Consider the following 20,625-nt stretch of genomic DNA (forward strand, 5'->3'; position numbering starts at 1 on the left):
CGATCAATTTGTTGATAATTGTTTATGAAAATGAAGGAAAACCATCATTTTATAAGATGATTAGTAAACATCTTACGAAAAGGGTGTAAAACGTAGTGGTTGTGTTCACTTAATATGATGTCGATCGTAAATTTGCTTCAAATTGTTAAATTTCTAAATCTTTTCTGAGTTTTCTTGAATTTCCGATTAACGGTAGGCCCTCTGTTTGAGTATACCGGACCAGAGTTAAAAATATTCAAATTCATTGAATGAAAATTGATCATATTCAACTGCATTCATTTTCAATATTCAGTGACGCAGCTGAAAACGTCAAACGAACAAACCGCCCATTCATCCGTGCAGATTTTCATTCGTCTCCGATTATTACACGAAGCGCCCATGCAGCAACGAATCAAACGCATCAAAGTAGGCGATGATGATTGTTGTTTCATATGCTTTACCGGCATTTGAAAACACTTTCCTAGATAAATAGCGAAATGAATATATTGTACGATATTCTACTGAATGAATAACATGAATATTTGAATGAATATTTTTTCTATTCACCGCGAGTCGCATCAGGTTCATTTTCAGCCGTCAACAAAGAGCTTCGATTATTTTTAACTCTGTACCGGACAAACAAGTGGATCACAGGGGCAGATCACTTCAGGAATGTATAACAAATTTAGATCAAATTATTAAAAATGCATTTAATTTTCATTTTTGCATCAACTTAGCACTCCCACGCATTTCTCTACGTTTTGTTGAATATAGGGCTAATTCTTTGTGGTGTTTTGACGTCTTACACGCAACGCAAAATACATTGCACGCAACGCAAAATACATTATGAATTTCTATTTTGATGGAAAGGAATGCATTCAATTTCGTTGATTTTTAAAAATGCATCGATCTGCCTCTAGATCACAGGTTTGTTTGTACTTTCGACAGCGAGCCAAAGACAACCTCGTCCGGGGATCCTCAGTGGCTTGGCGCCGCTCAGGATCCTTGGACACGGGTATGCGGCCAAGCCGCATCACACTAACTCCGCCCTAAACGTCACTTTTTCGTGCACAATACTACTGTTAGTCCTAAGGTTAATGAGAATAACTTCAGTTCAGTTTACTACTTGAAAGCTTCCTCCCGATTTTGCCATTCCTACACAAATTAACCCATTTTTCGAAAAAGCCTCCATTCGGAATATTTACCGACTCTTCATATAGCTTTTAAAAGTGTGAAACAAATAGAATTTACAGTGAAATATTTATTAGTGCATTTTATTCAAAAATCTTTCAAAAAATTGCACACGTGATGACCGTTACTGTAAGTTTATTCTTTCGTCGTTTCAGAGGCACCCCTCGTCGAGCCATGTTGCGATATGCGCACCGCGCCGCAAACGCCAAACACGCTCATATCACAACATAAACGTCAGTTTGTTCGTTCTGTGTTCGATCGCACATCATTCCGATACATCGATCCACCACACAACCACTACATAGCTGCGTTTTTTCCATTGGAACGGTCATCACACAGCAGCGTATAAAGAAGATAGCATATGAGGGAAGGCAGGTTCGGCCAGGCCAACAGCAACAGCACCAACATACGCATATTTTATTCGTCGTTTCGATCTTGCCATCAGCGGAGGTAAAGACCAGTGCAAATATCTCGCAATTTCTATTTTTTTGTCTCAATCAGAAAAAAAACTTCCACATCCATCGTTCGGTGAGAAAAATACGGAAACTATCGATTGCTGTCAGTGTCGCAGAACTATTGGGAAGCAAGAAAGTGCAGGACAAATTATTAGTTTGTCACGGATTGGCGTATTCCGACAAACAAGAAGGAAAGGTCACCAATCGTGCAGAGAAGAAGAAGAGAACTTGGGTGTGATTGACGGAGAGGAAAATCCGGGAAGGTTTGCGATTGTTATGACGCAGCCGAGTTGATCGTGAAAGTAACATTCGAACCTCCAGAGGTATCATACGTGTACGTGTACGGCAGAGACATATCGGAGGTATTCTTACATCCCACACGAAGGTGCAACTTGATCTTGTTCGCCGCGGTGGGAGAGAGTGAGACAGTAGAAGAACTGAACGAACTTGCAACTGCCTCCGAAGGGTCAGGTCCAAGTTGGCAGGAGGTCTCCAACTTGGTTGGCAGTCGAGTTGGTCCCCAAGGGCCACCGGAGGAAGTGAGTGGAAGATTTCGGAAAAAAAAGTTAAGCGGCTGCTTCGCGAAGCGCGGAGAACGTGTGTGGAGGTTGGTCTGTGCTGGTGGGGGAACTGGTGGTGCCGCAAGGAAGCCGTTCACTGCACAAGAAGTTCTCTGGTTGGTGTAGTATTGATTGTGCAAAAAGTAAAAAAATAAACGCGAGCGAAAATTGATAGCAGTGGAGAGTGATAATAGCAGCAGAAACCAGTGACAAGAGAACCGAGGCGACTAGGGCGAAGAATAAAGCAAACGGACCACTAAGAAGAAGGCAGAATATGATAATGTGATGATATAAGACGAGTTTTTTTTCTGCTTCCTTCGCAAAAACTCTGCTGTATTTATTCGATTCCGGCTGATAAGAGGTAAGTCGACGCTCTTTCGATGTGTTTTTATCAAATTATCGATTTGTTGGTACACATTTTGCACAGAACGGCTTTTACTCAGATGGGGGTACATGTTTTTCGATTTGACATCGTTTGAGAGAATAAAATGTCAGATTTGATTTAAGATAGATTTGAGAAGATGTAAGCTACCTATGTTGAATACCCATGGGTTTGGATAGTTTTGTGTTTGAAGGTGTCACAAATAGAACCGCTACCAATTTGGTACTAACTTGGATTTATTGTCGAACTGGACCTAAGTTGGTACTAGTTACCGATGCGATGAGCTCGAAACACAAAAATCCTTTAATCAAGTATGTTATTTGGTGCTAGGATCAAAGCTTAAAAATCCTAAGTACTCTCCTACAATACTTTCTATGTAATATGTTATCTGCAGAAGGTTGTCCACCTTGATGCAAATTACACAATTTTGATTATTGCTTACGACAAAGTTAACCGTCGTATGACGATGAATGTCTTCCTCAAACTATTCCTCGATTGTTTGCGATCTTACCTAATTCTTTGCGAAATAAGACCAACAATTTGGATATTGTTTCCCCGGTATGCTCGATATTTCTATGTGATCCGCAGGGTAGCAATCTGAGTCGCTCCTTCAATTCATCGTTTTCCGTCAAACAATCGCCTTAAAAACCAGAATAAGCCCGTCAACAGTACGGACTTCGTACTTCTGAAGAACTGCTGGACACTGAACATTACACACTCAACGAGCAGCCTATCCATCTTTCTGAAGCCGAGAGAGGTATCCCGCCGCTATAGTTTTGTAGAAGCACTATCAGCGGCAGCTCGAAAATTAATTAGGACCCTCCTTCTTTCAATGTTGAATCCTTCCTGATTCCAACTTCTCCAATTTTTTCCTATTACTATTTCACTTTTCTTGTAGTCTGGGTTCTGATTCCAACTTCTCCAATTTTCTCCTATTACTATTTGACTTGGCTTGTAGTCTGGTTCAGTGAAGAGCCTGTAAGATCCGAGAATTTTTCAGAAGCCCGGATTTACCATCCTGAACCTCAAACACCGCTCAACTTACCCCCGCACTCCTATTCATCGTTCCATCAGCAGTTCTCGCATCCTCTTGACAAATTCTTACATCCGCTTGCGAATCCTTCCATCCGCTCCTTGTACCCAGTTCTTTCAGCGTTCGGACATTCATCCGCTTTGGTCGATTATTCAGAGTTTTGTCGTGACTAACAACTTACCTTTCAATAAAGTTGCCCACTTTCAAAATGTACGAAGAAAAGTTGTGTAAGGTTCGGAAGGTTTATATCTTTTTTTGCACTACTTGGAATTAGTCAATTTCTTCGGCAAAATATTTTCAGCAATAGTATTAAAGGTTGGAGTATGCATAACATGAAAAATCTTTCGACAACGACTCGAAAAAGGTACAATTTTCCAGCTCATCTCGGTTAGAGCTGAAGAGTTTTAAATATAGGTCCGGTTATCATTTGTATTTGGTTGTTTTAGGTGAACGGAGGGCTGTACAATACCGAGAAAGAAATATTTGTGAGATGTGCACGGCTGGTGGATGAATCAGTTTGTGTCGTGTCACTAGTAGAGGCCTCCTTTTCATTTCCGATGGGTGGAAGGTAGCATACAAACATTCATACATCCACACACACACACACACACACACACACACACACACACACACACACACACACACACACACACACACACACACACACACACACACACACACACGAAAAAACGATTTAAATCATCTGAACGAAATTCGTTCGTTGTTGCTCCCGCTAATTTCATGCACCGAGCCGCAAATCTTGAACAGGAAGTATTGGGATTTCAGCCGTTTTCAGCAAGTCAACCAATCTTGTCAGATTTGTGGAGACATCATGTCAAAGCTGGAGGAAATGTGATTCTTAAGATTCCTCGCGGTGAATTCTGGACAAACATGTGAAAAGGGCACATCGCAAATGAGAGCCTCTCTTTGTTTATTTTCTCTTCCGCCAATAACTAGGTCGTTTTTACGTTTGCTCCTTATCTCTTAGCATAGTATGCTAGGCGACATCAGAGTCTTTCGATATTTATTGAAACAATGTTGAATTAGTTTGTGCAGCTCCGTGCTGATAACCAGGATCAATTGAAACAAAAACCTCCCACCCGGAGAATATTTTTTTGGTAAACAAATTGGCCCTTATCAGCGCTATAAAACCACCCAATGAATTAAATTTCTTCAACTATTATTTTTATTTTCGGTGGGTGGAAAAACTATTCCTTCACCAGCTATTATTCTTTTTGATTCGAGTTGTGCTGCATGATCAAATGTTTGCGGTCAGAGATTTTTTACTAATTTCGTAGAATGTACAACTGCTGAAAATAACTGAAATTTTGTGAAAGCGATTAGTATCTGTGCCATGATTGGTCCGTACAATTCGATCAACGGATCACGCGAGCCAGACTAGTTTTCATTCGAATCTCCACCTCTTTCACGATGGAAGTAAACTGTTTTCGTTCTATGGCCGGTCCTTTTAGCTCGAACGTAAACTGAACTGAGTGCAAACCCGAGGGTCGCATGTGAGTACGGCCTCTTTCGTGTGTTACACTCGTGCTACACATATGCTCGATGTGTATGAAAGCGGCAAGGAGGAAAGGTGAAGTAAAAACCAAAATCCCTCTAGCTTTGTGTCGATCTTCAGTTTGCTATCGGCCGAATCCACCATCTGCTGAGAAAGGGAAACTACGCAAAGTCTGTTGGTGTCGGAGCACACGTCTACCTGGCAGCAGTTATTGAATATGTTGCCGCCGAAGTATTAGAGCTGGCAGGAACAAATTGCTCTCCGGCGTGAACATTACCCAGAGTGAAGTGCTTCGCCTTCCTGGTTAAAACAACGAAAAAAGCGTCCTTGTCAGAGCAACAATCTTCTTCACGAACAAATTCATTGATCTCATTCCCTTTTCTCTAACTGATCTACATTTTAAGCATTAGATTAGTTTATTTTTTGCAATGCTACCCTGAATAGTTAAAAGTCCCTCCACTAGATTGATGGGTTTAACGGTATTGCAAACATCATCAAGCATATTTGTGCATCAGTTTTAAAGAACCTCTGACAGACAACTGCTTTGAGATGGTTATTGCATTACGCCTCCTTAGTGGTGCATCGAGGAGACCAAGAGGTCTTCTTCATGTTTATTGTTTATGTTGTATTTATTCATACCCTGCACCAGCCCAAACTAACGGTTAACCATTAGTCTGTGCATGCTGGTGTGGCCGGCTGGCGGGTCGCCTATACTAGATTGCCTTTTTCTATGGTTTGCAAACATTGTTCAACAGTTTAATGCCAGTGTTTGTAGACACGACTAGTAGTGGGGGTCATTGTGTGTCGATTTACGGTCATCGTGCACAGGCTAATAAAAAGAGGTGTTGAGGTAGAAGACTACCAGTTATTGTGTTGTAATAATTGTAGTTTTGTACTAGTGTATAATTGTCTGTGTGTGTTCGTCTGAGAATTTGTGACAGCTGGATCGGGGAATGGATGCAGAACTGACGTATATAATAAAATAGTAGGTAACCGTTCCTAGGATTCGTTGGTCACTTTCTTCCAGTGTTCAATTCGTGCATTTGATTCGATTTGTTCGGGAAGACCAGATTAGATAAATTAAGGTACGATTAAGCTACCGACGCACGTGAATCCCCGGTCAGCATAGCATTATAAAATTCAAACAAAATTCAATAGTTGTTAATGGTAAATCATGTTACATGTGCGCTTTTCTTCTGCTTCATTAGTCTGTTTTTGCTGCACTGTGCACTTTAAAAACGCACAAGCGCTCGTAGCCTTCGCGATTACACAAACCTGGTTACAAACTCGAACATGCAATTGCAATCATCATATCGCCAACATTAACCCATTATAACCCAGGGGTTTAAAAAAAAATGAGCCAAATGCAGTGATATCTTCAATTCCACCAAAAAATGTATCAAAGATTATGGGAAAAATAAAATCACCGCTAAAAATGGTTTTGAGAATGAAAATATCTCGTGCGAAAAATTTCGTACGCTTAAATAAAAACAACAAATTTTAAGTTGTTTGACATATTTCTTCGGATTTTCTGATAGACAGCACTTCCTTTACACCTGTAGGAACGTTTTGTCACATAATGGAATTATTAGCACGAATTCCAACAATAAAATTCAATTAAATGTATTGCTTACTTTTCAGCCGCCATTTGCCCCAACTATACACGGTTCAAAAATGTAAACAAAATTATAAAAAATGGCAGTTGTCTTTTTTTTCCATACGTTTATTTGACACGGCATTTGCAAAAGCTTTTTACGCCAGTTTCTTTTTTTACATAGCACGTTACAAAAATCCTTAAGACTAATTTTAACTATACTAGTAATTTGTCTAAAACTAACACTGAAATCACTTTATTGTTTGCTTTTTTCCTTACATTGTTATATTTCATAATGATCTAGTATTTTTTGTATTTATTTACTTTTTTTCTGTTATTGCCTAAATTTAAAAACTGAATATTCTAGGACACTTTAATTGGTGAATGATGTGAATGAGCCTTGGATGAGAGTATGAGGAGATGAATTCAATTAAATTTTGACAGACGCTGTTTTTAGAAAATGATAGATAAGTTCCATGTATAGATGATCGCGATACGCCAGGATGTCTCTAACAGGAACATGGATTGGTCTTCCTCGGACTTGTAAAGAATCTACTAATTGTGATCTGGGTGTACCCCATATGGCATAATGGACGTTTGGCATAACCGGTTTGGCATAAAGACGTTTGGCATAATGGACATTTCGCATAATGCTTATTGAGAGGTAGGGACATTTGGCATAATGGACGTTTGGCATAATGGACATTTGGCATAATACCTATTGGGGGTGAAGGGACATTTGGCATAATGGACGTTTGGCATAATGGACGTTTGGCATAATGGACATTTGGCTTAATACCTATTGGGGGGGTAAAGGGATATTTGGCATAATGGACATTTGGCATAAAATGGCATGGTATTTATAGGGGAGTGAATCCAAAATTATTATAATCAACTTTTGTCATATATACGATGTTTTATTTCGTAATTTGGAATCAACTCAAAAAAATATTTTTCATTTTGTATGAATTACGCAATCTATAAGTATTTAGATGGATCATCGCAAAAAACGACTAAATATAGGCACATTTACACACATTATTCTTAATGGGTTAAAAGGGTCCTTTGGATTACGTGGTGTAAATTCAGTAAGTAAGACTTCCGTTTTTTGATAACTTGAATAAAAAGTAACATGTACGGCAGAATACAGATGTATAATTGTGTTATTTGTAAAGAAGGCTGCATCGCTATGCTTTTCATATAATACTTAATTACTATTATGCACAGAATTGTGATGCGCCCTACTTTACATTATATATGGAGCATTCCACATAAAATTTACCGCCCCAAATTTTGTTTACCATTTGTTTCGATTTGGTTGTCTAAAATATTTGACACGTATTTTTTTCTTTCAAATAGTAGTAATTTGCTTTAATTTTTTAAAATACTTTTATTTAATCTCCAATACTGCAATAACTGAAGAAGATATTAAAAATTGTTGAAAAGATGTAATGTGTGCTTTTCTCAGTTTTCGAATGAAGTTTATTAAAAATAATCATGCTGCTTATTTAATGTAAAATATTGAAAAAGTTGGATGACTTTTTTTCTCTTAAAATATTTTTCTTGACGCCTTTAACATTTGGGAAAGAACATTTGAGTATTTTTGGCGTTATGAATTTTTCAGTCGAACCCTGCGCGCGCGAAGCATACCACCACACTCTTCGCTAACACGCGGGTTTGGCTGCAAGAATTTCTACACGTCAGCGCGTGCGAAGCGCATGGAGGAACCTTTCGTGCGCGCAATATGTATACTATTCTGTGCATATTAATAAATAAATAGTATATGAAAAGTATAGTGATTCGCCCTTCTTTACAAAGAACGCAATTATACTTCTGTATTCTACTGTAGTACTGTACAATGTACAGTTTACATGTTACTCACTATTCAAGCTATCGAATTACGGAAATTTCACTTGCTAAATTTACATCACGTAATCCAAAGGACCCTTTCAACCTATTAAAAATATGTTCAAATGTGCCTATCTCTAATCATTTTTTCTTTGCGATCCATCTAACTACTTACAGATTGCGTGATTCATATAATATGAAAAATATTTATTTTCTGTTGATAACAAAACAAGTAACAAAATAAAACATCATATATATGACGAAAGTTGATTATGATAATTTTGGATTCACTCCCCAATATTATGCCAAATGTCCATTATGTCAAATGTCCCTTTACCCCCCAATAGGTATTATGCCAAATGTCCATTATGCCAAAAGTCCGTTATGCCAAATGTCCCTTAACCCCCAATAGGTATTATGCCAAATGTCCATTATGCCAAACGTCCATTATGCCAAATGTCCCTACCTCTCAATAAGCATTATGCCAAATGTCCATTATGCCAAACGTCTTTATGCCAAACCCGTTATGCCAAACGTCCATTATGCCATATGGGGTACACCCCTCATTTCCCGCAATAGAGCAATGGGCGGGGAGCCACACTAGGGTAAATTTATAACATTTTCTTGTTAGGTTACTCAGAGATTCTCGTATCTTCCCCAAAAAGAATGGATCTTGATTATCAATCCTCTTTGAGCGTAGAGTTGCAATTGTGCTGAGACTATCAGTGAGGATAAAGTAATGGTTCGGGGGTAAAGTATTAATTATTTGCAAACTATAGTGAACTGCTGCTAGTTCCGCTATATAAACAGAGGCGGGTTCTGCAAGTTTGAGAGAAATTGAAAAATTATTGTTGAAAATACCGAAACCAGTGGCCTCACTGATTCGTGACCCATCAGTGTAAAACATTTTAAGGCAGTCTATGTGTTGATATTTACTTGTGAATATTTTAGGGATCTCCCGCGAGCGTAGATGATCCGGAATTCCACGAATCTCTGCTTGCATGAACGTGTCGAAGAATAAAGTGGATTCAGGAGTATCTAGTATATTGACGTATGTGGGAACATACCTAGCAGGCGTTATTTCTTGTGACATGTGATTGAAATACACTGTCATGAATCTGGTTTGGGGTTGGAGCTCAACAAGTCTTTCAAAATTTTCAATTACCGGTGGGTTCATAACCTCACATCGAATAAGTAAATGAGAGGAGAGATCCCAGAATCGGTCTTTTAAAGGAAGAACTCCCGCTAGTACTTCAAGACTCATCGTATGGGTCGACTGCATGCAACCTAGGGCAATTCGTAAACAACGATACTGTATCCGTTCCAGTTTAATAATGTGAGTGTTGGCTGCTGAACGGAAACAGAAGCACCCATATTCCATTACTGAAAGTATTGTTGTTTGATACAATCTTATCATGTCACTTGGATGAGAACCCCACCATGATCCAGTTATTGTTCGCAGAAAATTTATCCTTTGTTGGCATTTCGTTATTAGATACCTAATGTGGCCTCCCCATGTGCCTTTATCGTTCTATCAACCAACTGAAGCTGAGCCGGATCACGCTTCCTTGAGAAAACGACCAACTCTGTTTTCTCTGTAGAGAAATCGATGCCCAGTTTTAAAGCCCAAATTGATAAATTATCCAAGCTATCTTGCAATGGTTGTTGTAAATTTATAGCTTTTGGTCCTGTGGCAGAAACCACCACATCATCTGCAAGTTGTCTTAGAGTGCATGGGCTGACAATACAATTATCAATGTCATTCACGTAAAAATTATAGAGAAGGGGGCTTAGACAAGAGCCTTGTGGGAGGCCCATGTAACTTATTCTGAGTGTCGCCAAATCGCCATATGAAAAATGCATGTGCTTTTCTGACAATAAATTGTATAGATAATTATTTAATATCGGTGAAAGACCACATTGATGTAGCTTCTCCGAGAGAACATCAATGGAGACTGAGTCGAATGCTCCTTTTATGTCTAAGAACACAGACGCCATTTGTTCTTTTTTTGCGTAAGCAAGTTGGATTTCTGACGAAAGTAGCGCCAGGCAATCATTCGTTCCCTTTCCTCTCCGAAAACCAAACTGGGTATCTGAGAGCAAGCCGTTCGCCTCAACCCAATTGTCGAGACGTCGTAGGATAATTTTTTCCAACAATTTCCTGATGCAGGATAGCATTGCAATTGGTCGATACGAGTTATGATCGGAGGCTGGTTTTCCCGGTTTTGGAATGGCGATAACTCTCACTTGTCTCCAGTCACGCGGGACAATATTCTGCTCAATAAACTTGTTGAATAAATTCAACAAGCGTCTTTTTGCTAGGTCAGGCGGATTCTTCACCAAGTTGAATTTAATTCTGTCTAGTCCCGGAGCATTATTGTTGCATGAGAGGAGTGCAATTGAAAATTCCATCATTGTCAAAGGCGAATCTATGAAATCGTTACTTGTGGGAGCATCGCGAATGATTTTCTGCGCAGGAGCAGAATCTGGACAAATTTTCTTGGCAAAATTAAATATCCAACGATTCGAAAAATCTTCGCTTTCATTAGTCACGTTACGATTCCTCATTCTTCTGGCTGTGTTCCAAAGAGCACTCATTGATGTTTCTCTTGACAAGCCATCAACGAAGCGTCTCCAATAACTAGACTTTTTGGCACGACGGAGACTGTCAAATTTGTTTTGCTAAATGAAATAATTTTCAAAGTTCTCACGTATACCCCCTTTCTGTTTCATAATTTCTTTGTAGGCAACTTGTTTAGCTTCATATGCATCAGAGCACTCTTTGTCCCACCAAGGATTAGGGGGCCGTCTATTTATTGTCATTCCAGGATTGCATTTCGTTTGGGCTTGTTCTGCTGCTTCAATAATTAAACCCGCTAGAAATTCATATTCTTCGGTTGGGGGTAGCTCTTCTGTCGAAGCAAGAGAAGTGGAAATTAATGTTTCGTATGTTTTCCAATCAATATTTCGTGTTAAGTCATAAGGAACATTGATTGAATTCGTAAGGCCTAATTCACTGTTAATTGAAACAACGATTGGCAAATGATCGCTACCGTGAGGATCAGGTACAACCTTCCACGTGCAATCTAACCGAAGTGATGTCGAGCACAGAGATAGATCTAATGCACTTGGACGTGCAGGAGGTCTGGGGATGCGTGTTGTTTCGCCAGTATTTAAAACTGTCATATTAAATTCGTCACAAACATTGTATATGAAAGAGGATCGATTATCATTGTAGAGGGAACCCCACAATACTCCGTGCGAGTTGAAGTCTCCCAGTATCAGACGCGGAGCAGCCATGGATTCCACTACCTCAAAAATTTGACGTTGTCCAATTTGAACTTTGGGAGGTATATATATAGAAGCGATAGACATGTCTTTGCCTTTAATATTCGTTTGGACTGCTACAGCCTCAATGCCAGCAATTATGGGGATGGTAATTCTATAGAAAGAATAGCACTTTTTAATTCCTAGAAGCACTCCTCCATATGGGGTGTCTCGGTCTAGGCGAATAATGTTGAAATCATTTAAGTTGAAATTAATGTTTGAGGTAAGCCATGTTTCACATAGAGCAAAAGCATCGCATTTTAAATTATGCAGTAAAATTTTTAAAGAATCAATTTTTGGTATGATACTTCTGCAATTCCACTGTAAAACAGTGATGGAGTCTTTCACCTTAGGAGTTGAATTAACCATTGAAGGATATAATTGCTGCAAGGATGGGCCATTGAGCAATCAGCTGCTCTAAAAATGTTCTAATTGTTGGGAGGAAAGCTGAAAGTATACTCTTTAGTGGTTCAGAAATATTGAATGCTTTAAAAATCCAATCAACAATTTCAGAAAATTTCAATAATCCTACCCCGGCTGAGGCTCAGAGGAAGTCGAAATTTTATTTTTTCCAGTAATGGTGTTCTGTTTGGATTGTACGTTCCCAAAACCGGGTGGGATTGATTTCGGTTTTGAATCGGAATTTTTCGGTTTTGGGCGCAGTTTATCTATTGGTGGAGAAATTTTAAGGCCCTTGCTTGGCAGCTTGGGAAAAGAAGACTGTTTTCTTTTTCTGGAATTTCCGGGTAAAACAAATGATGTACCTTCGCACGCTCCGTCGGAGTCAGACTGTTCCGAAAATAGAGATGTGTAAGTGTTTTCTAAGAAGATGGGTTTAGGGGTAGCATTTTTCAACATTTCTGCATAGGAGCGCTTAGACCTCTCCTTCAAGGATCGTTTAATTTTATCCTCGCGCAATTTATAAATGGGGCATGCAGGGAGCTCATGCGAGTTTTCTCCGCACATTAAACATTTTTCTGAATTTTCATTGCATGTATCCTCTTGATGAGAACCCCCACATTTGCCACACCGTGCCTTATTGGAACAGTAAGTGGCTGTGTGGCCAAGCTGTTTACAATTAAGGCAATTCATTACACGAGGGATAAAAAGGCGAACAGGGAGACTAATCTTATCGATAATGACATAGTTGGGCAGCGCAGACCCAGCGAAAGTCACTCGAAACGAGTCAGACAGTCGATAAACTTTTTTATCTCCTTCGTGTGATACTGAATGCAATTGCTTGCATTCAAGTATCTTTACGTCTTTAAGTATGGTGTCTTTGAAACGACCAACCCCATGCTTAATTATGTCATCAACAGTCAAACTCGATTCTGTGATGACCCCATCAATTTCAATTTCCTTTGAAGGAATATACGCTCTATACTCACGCGTAAAAAGCTCGCAAGAAGCAATTGCATTGGCTTGTTTGAGACTACCAACGACAATGCGTATTTTATCTTTATTAACTTTAACGATCTCTTTTACATCCGAGAATCGCGAAGTCAAATCTTTCGAAATTTGAATGATATTTAGCGCCTTTACTTTACGCCTAATAAATACAATCCATGGTCCCGTTGACGACTCTGGGTAAATTTTAATTCTACTCGAGTTTATATTTTCAACAGGCTTAGGGGGAGGGTCTGTTACTCGTTCTCCCATCTCTTCATCCATTTTACCTAGCAAGAAAAACTATCACAAAAAGGAATGAAAAATATACCTGTTATACCGGTAGAACACACCTCATGTGTTACGTTGTAAACTCGGTGCCCGTTGTTTGACAATGTGACACTTGCTGTCCTACTTCGTCGCGTTGCTTCTTCAGTAGAGAAATAGGCCTACCTGCAACACTTCAAAACTCTCTCCGGTTAAGTTGCTCGTCGGTATCACCACCACCAGCGCGCTCTCTCAGTTTCCACCACCGCGGTAGACAAATGTGGCTACCTGTGGCTTGCTGCGAAAATCCCACTGTCGATGCGGCACTTTTCGGTGCCGGTGGTTTCCTTATTCGTCGTACCACTTCTGCGGTAGACAAATAGAGCAAATGGGTCTACCTGTGACGCTTCTCCTCTCGTCGATTAGAATTGCTCGACGACCCCAATACAAAATATTTTTCTGTGTGTACAGACACGATCACTGTCGATTTCTGCCACCGTGGTAGGCAAATTCGTCTACCCGCGGTTTGCTGTCAAAACACCACTTGTCGAGGATGCCGTTGACCACGCCTCCGACGTATCAACTGTCGACTCACACTTAACAAACTGGTCTCTCTCTCTCTCCCACAAAAACGCATACAGCGTCTCGCACTCCGTCACTCTCTCCAGAACAAAACCTTCCACCTGGAGGCACAACCGTCTCGGCCGATTGCAAAAACTGTTATGGCAGTTGTCCATTAGTCCAATAATAAAGCAGTTAGATGCCAAAATTCTGCAGTAAATACGCGTTAAACGATTGATAGTTCTGCGTATGAAATTTCATGCGCTAGGATATAATGGGTTAAAATACCCCGGTTATTAAGTGAAGCTTGTAGCTCCTACAAACTTTCAAACGCGATCTCAAGCATTAACCCGTCCGGAAGTCTCTACCCTCGGTCCTAGCAGCCTAGACCCATGCCTTCAGTAGGACCAATCAAACGATAAAATGAAGCTCATATCCACTAAACAACACGTTCCAAAGGAACATGACCGGGAACTCTAGTGATATAGGGTAACTCATTCCCTGTCAGAATGTGAACCGTGCACCGAAAACTAAATATCAGAATGACTCCGCGTGACCATCTAAGAACACACGCGAATATGTGAAAACCCACACGGTTACACAATCGAATTTATACATGCGAAGTCACACGCGACAAACACGTTAACATACGAACGCTGAAGCCCTTCGCGATCATCTACGTACACTTTCGCCAGCGAACGCATAAACTTGACAACACCAATCGAAAAATAAAGCTCATACGCACTAAACAACACGTTCCACGGCGACACGACCGGGAATGAGTGATGTGGAAGAATTTACTCTTTTCTAGAATCTGAACCGTACACCGAAAATGATGTATCAGGTTCACGGTCCGGTTCGATCATCCAAGAACACATGCAAATATGCGAATGGACACACGTTTGTAAAATCGAATTTAAACACTCGAAGTTATATACAAGCTAGCACACGCGACTTACAAGCACCCACGCGATCGAACACGTTAACGTACAAACGCTCGAGCCGTTCGCGATGATACACGTAAGGTTCCTACGCTCGAACACATCTGCACAATTAATATCACATTCAGAATCACGGCCCGCTTCAATTGGTCTTAGGTAGTGTTTTAGAGGGTGGCATTTCCCGTCTCTTCTGCAATTGTAGTGAGTGATTCTGACGGGGAATCCTAGCAGTAGGAAACAAATAATTAAGGTGATTGCAAGCTCTTCAAGGTGAACCTAGAAACATTTTATTTTCTTATTTTTCGCTCAAAAATAGTAAAAGAGTTTTCAAAAAAAAAAATCAGGTTCCCATTGAAAAGTTTGAAATTATCTTAATTTGATATCAATACCATGGAAATTGATCAAGCCATTCTCTTACAATCCGAGACGCCGAATTAAAAAAAACATGTCGATTTTGCACCTTGATAAAATTCATGTATTTCCCATATAAAACTTCAATAGCTCTGGGTCACGTGTTAAAATGGTCCAATTTCGCTCAAATTTTACTCAAAATGGATGAACAAAATTCTAATGTTGCGAAAATAACTGCCAGTCTACTGTCCATCAACACACATGGTTGGTTCTGCAACCTTCTTCGGTAATGTCTACTAGTATGTCGTTTAGGGGCACTACACTGAGGGCTCTGATGTGAATGCGTTAATTTATGTACGGTAAGATTTTTTTTAATTTTACGAGATTTTGGAGATTGTACCATTGAGTTACAAAAATTTACTTTCTTTTATTTCGATAATTTTAAGTCAGTAATTTGTTATTCAATGGGATTAATTGGGAATGAGGTTTGCAAAATTATAATAACATTGAACTATAGGTTTCGAGTATGTACCGTAAATGTGTACCTAATTTGAAAGTAATTCATTCATTTTTTGATTTAAATCATCTCTGACTGTGATACACGCAATTAATAGATTAACTGTTTGTTCGTATTTATGGGATTTTCAGGTTCATCCAGTATTTGTTTTTGCCTGGATTTCGTCGGCGTTCAGGTTTGATCCGCTTTTGTACATATCCAACTATCAATGTCATGCGCACCCATTGGCTGTTTACCGATCCTGGAATTAGTGATTTCTAGCTAGAATTAGCAGGAATTATTTTATTCTACGTTTTATTAGATCTTATTATAAAAATATATGAGATTATAAAAAAAATTCGAAGATTTCCATCTAGATATCGGAGCACTGTAACTTAAGTTACAGCTATATATAGCCTTGTCTTTCGTGAACGAACACTTGAAGGCGGCTCCCGACATTTGATAGATGGGATCGCTGAATCGACCGTTTTGATTTGAGTGACAGTTTCTATCTTCCTACGATCGAAATACAAAATTTGTTCAATCTATAAAGAAAGTTGGACAAAATTAGGTTAATATTTTGGTTACTGACGTAAATTCATTTTCCTTTTCATCGTCTAAGAAGATTTCGCTAGAGTTTCGGAAAGTGTTGCACAAAATATAACGGCGCGAGTGCCGGAGGGTTAAAGTAATGCATTATCGGATACTGATAACCGTTTGAGTAAATAAATTTGATCGAAGATTCTACATTATTTTAAGCATGAGCTGTTCTATTTCGTCTTATTTTGATTTTTTATGTTGATCCATTTATGAAAATGCAATTTTTTTGGTAACAGGTACAGTTTGCCTGCCAAACTAGATATTTCTTAGCGAAATTCCGCTTCCGCAGTTTTCTTCTGGTTGCCGCAATCGAATTTCGTCAGCATCTTCGTGTATAGTTTCGGTACCGTATTTTGATCATCTTATTCTCTTTAACGTTTTGGAGGCGTTACCTTTTCACAAGTCGACAGCCCAGTTTGCTTGGACGCCACTCTTATGTTAATGTATACATAGCACAGCTGTAGAGAGACATTACGGGCCCGGTGGTCCGGCATAAGGGCCCCCTCCATCATTGTAGATTTTTCGAAAACAGAAACGGTTAAGCTCGAAATCTATTGAAGAGATAGTTACGTAGAATAAAATAATTCCTACTAATTCTAGATAGAAATCACTAATGCCAAGTTCGGTAAACAGCCAATGGGTGCGCAATGCGCATGACATTGATAGCTGGATATGTTCAAAAGCAGATCGAATTTGAACGTCGACGAAATCCAGGCAAAATCAAAAACTGGATGAACCTAAAAATTCTACAAAACGCAATTAACCAATAAACACGGATAATCCGCGTATCTATTCATTGCGTGTAACTCAGTTAAAATTTATTGAAATACTTTCAAATTGGGTACACATTTATTGTACATACTCGAAACCGATAACCCTCTGCTTTCAAGTATAGTGCATATAAACTTTTGTAGCAGAACTGTAGTAGAATACACTGAATGCTTTAAATTCAAATGATTTTTTGTATTCATTTTTTTCCGTCGGTCTCTGTCCGCACTAACGGCCAATTTCTTCACTGGATGAAAACCGGTTTTTGCTGAAAACCAGTTCTCAGGTTGCTGGTGACCAATTAGCCGAAAACTGGTTTTCAACGGAAACCGGTTTTCATCCAAGTGAAGAAATTGGCCGTAAGTGTCTATCACCGATGCCAGAGAGGTGTTTCCACAACCAGATATCGGGTCATCAATACATGAACCGGGACCAACTGCTCTACTTCTTTTGTGAATGAAATCGTGACCAGGGTTGTTAATGCGATGGATTGAACGTTTCAACGCGATATCGTTGAATCGATAATGTTTCCGTTGAATTCAATTGCGTTGATTTTGGCGTTAATTTCATCGTTCATTGTCAACGCACTTCGATGAAAGTAACGTTAACGTTATCGAATATTTTGCGTTGATCTCTGTTTTGAACACTTACAGGCTGGTGCCTATACTATCTAATAGATGCATATTCATGATATATTTATTTTAATCGAATTAGCGACGCCTTGTCAACAAAGAATCGAATATGGGTGTGGCTTGCACGTCGAAATAATTTTATCAACTAGACCTAAACTCCTTTTCTTGACACAATAAAGAGGTGAATGGAGATCTTGAAAATCGTGATTGCTACTAATTATGAACAAAACATTTTTTTTTCAAGTAATTGTATCATAAAAAGGAGGCTGTTCAACTCCTGGCTGGTTCCGCTGGCGCTTTTTTGGAAACGGTTAACGGTCTAAAATCTATCCCGTACTTTTTTACCAACAGCTTAAAACTAAAATTTATTCGGTCATTTATAAGAATAGCAAGCCAAAGGCACTTTTTTGGTTAAAAAACGCTGAAAGTGTCGTAAAAATTGACACAAAATTAATCAACAAAAAAACATGGAGCACGACGGTTATATGATCATTTTTCATTGCATGTGGACTTGAAGAAAGGAACCATCTATTGGACACCGAGACTGTGCGATTTAGATTTTTTCATTGGGTCTATGCTTATGTTAAGAATGCTTCAACAAATAAACTTAGAATCTGTACTTTAAATAAAATTTAAAATATGTGCCTTCTAACAAAAATATTACATTAAATATAAAATTAAACTGCACTATACACTTTCTCTGACAAAAAGGTCCTTCAAACAGAATTCAACGCAAAAATTTCCGATAACGCTAACATTGTATTTAACGAAGTGCGTTGACGATGACGATGAAATTAACGTGAAATTCAACGCCGGTAATGACGATAAATTCATCGTTATCGGCGGTAAAGTTGAATTTGACGTTAACAACCCTGGTCTTGACACATAGTTTTCACCTCAGAAAATCTCACCGACCTCGGCTTGGATTGAACCCAGACCCACTGGGCTAAGTGACAGTTACGCTTATCACTCATCTACCAGCGCGGGTTATGATCAAAATTTGTTCAACAAAAATGCATGAAAATTGATTAAATTTTTTATTAAAAGAAACTTTTTTTTATAAGTTCTGTTAGTATAAAATACAGGAAAATATTCAGTTGGGCCTTCGGTTATGCATCTTTTAACTACTGCCATCAAATTCTATACAGCCACCTCGCCCAATTTGTTCGCTACAGCCAGTTTACTTAAACACTGTTATGGGTCTTCTTCAGGTTCCGCTGGACGATGGGCTAATAGCCCTCGATTGGGCCGTGCCCTAGTGTGTAGGAAGGGTTCTTGTGCTTGTACGCCAACTGAACGTAAATGAACGTTTTTTTTCATGCACTCGTTCAAACAAATTTCCAGGTTGAAGGTCTCGGTGGCAATGAAAATTTCAAACCACAGGTACAGAAAGCCTGCCGAATCAGATATTTCTGTGCGATATTCGACAGCTTCGAATGCTTGAAAATATCGGCCACTTTTCCCTTTCGGTTGGCATTATGCTCGTGGTAGATGATTTGGCTACTTTTAAAAATTTCGCTAACTCGGCGTGCTAGAAGTTCGGATTCAGGCGACTCGTGAGCAGAATTTCGCAGTGCTACTCCTATTGCTTGGGCGACATTTTTGTAACTGAAGAGCAAATTAGGATTTTTCAGATATTTTTGAATATCGTGCAAAGAAATACGTCAAGCTTAAGTCGACTAAATTTTGATTGTAAAACCTTTTAAATATCCCTACGAAATTTTTAGTGATTTTGGAAGGGGCCAATTTACTAATAATTCATATTCATCAAGGTGTCGATATTGCATGGGTTTGTTCGGATCTTTGCGTAGTTTTAGCTAGAATTCATGAGAGAAAAACACATTCAACCATGTCGGTGCGCAACGTTGCCATCCTCTGAAAATACAGAATCTCATTTGCTCGAAAGTGTATCTGACTTTCTTCGGTTTCGGGGAAAACTGATTGTATTTGGTACAGTATTATTAAAATTCATTCTTCCAAGAAATATATAAGACTTTTTCTGAACAAGACCGTGATCGCAATTACTTCGCTTTTCTTCCCGATTTTTCTTTGGATATTAGTGTCAATCATGTCATAGTGGAAGTCATTTTCAATTCTCTAAAACATTTAGATGTATCAAAAGGTTTTGGCCCTGATGGAATCCCACCACTATTTATGAAAAACCTAGCAACCGAGTTAACTATACCATTGTTCTGGCTGTTTAATGTGTCTTTGCAATCTGGACAGTTCCCTAAAATATGAAAAAAATCTTTTTTAGTGCCTATATATAAATCTGGCAAAAAATCTGACGTACGTAATTATCGTGGGATAGCCATAATCTCCTGTATTCCGAAATTTTTCGAATCAAAAATAAAAAAAATATTTCTTCAAATAAAAAACAGAATTTCCAACCTCCAGCATGGCTTCTTCAAAGGTCGTTCGACCTCAACAAACTTACTAGAATTTATTAATTATACACTGATTGCAATGGATAATAAAAAATACGTTGATGCACTTTATACAGACTTTAGTAAAGCATTTGATCGCATTGACATCCCAATGTTACTTTATAAATTGACAACGATCGGCATTGAGCCTGGGCTCCTTACATGGTTAGAATCATATCTCTCCGAACGTCAGCAAATAATTAAATTTAAAGGAAAGCAATCTAATCCAATTAAAGTCACCTCAGGAGTTCCACAAGGCTCTCATTTAGGCCCTCTATTGTTTATTTTATACGTGAACGATATCTCCTTCAT

At 38.9% G+C, this 20,625-nt stretch overlaps 1 protein-coding gene across 18 annotated transcripts in view; it reads left to right on the forward strand.

Annotated features, from left to right (window-relative positions):
* Nucleotides 1-1,456: 1,456 nt before the first annotated feature.
* LOC131690525 (myocyte-specific enhancer factor 2) overlaps nucleotides 1,457-20,625 on the forward strand; it is a 334,753-nt gene continuing 315,584 nt past the window's right edge. For 7 of the 18 annotated variants that reach the window (XM_058976370.1, XM_058976368.1, XM_058976378.1 and 4 more), the window contains exon 1: nucleotides 1,460-2,546. The gene's annotated coding sequence lies outside the window, so the exon portion shown is untranslated. Of the gene's footprint in view, nucleotides 2,547-20,625 lie in introns of all 18 variants that reach the window. The other 11 variants (XM_058976387.1, XM_058976384.1, XM_058976386.1 and 8 more) reach the window with 6 other exon arrangements.

This window comes from Topomyia yanbarensis, chromosome 3, assembly GCF_030247195.1.
Source record: "Topomyia yanbarensis strain Yona2022 chromosome 3, ASM3024719v1, whole genome shotgun sequence".
Taxonomy (NCBI): Eukaryota; Metazoa; Arthropoda; class Insecta; order Diptera; family Culicidae; genus Topomyia; species Topomyia yanbarensis.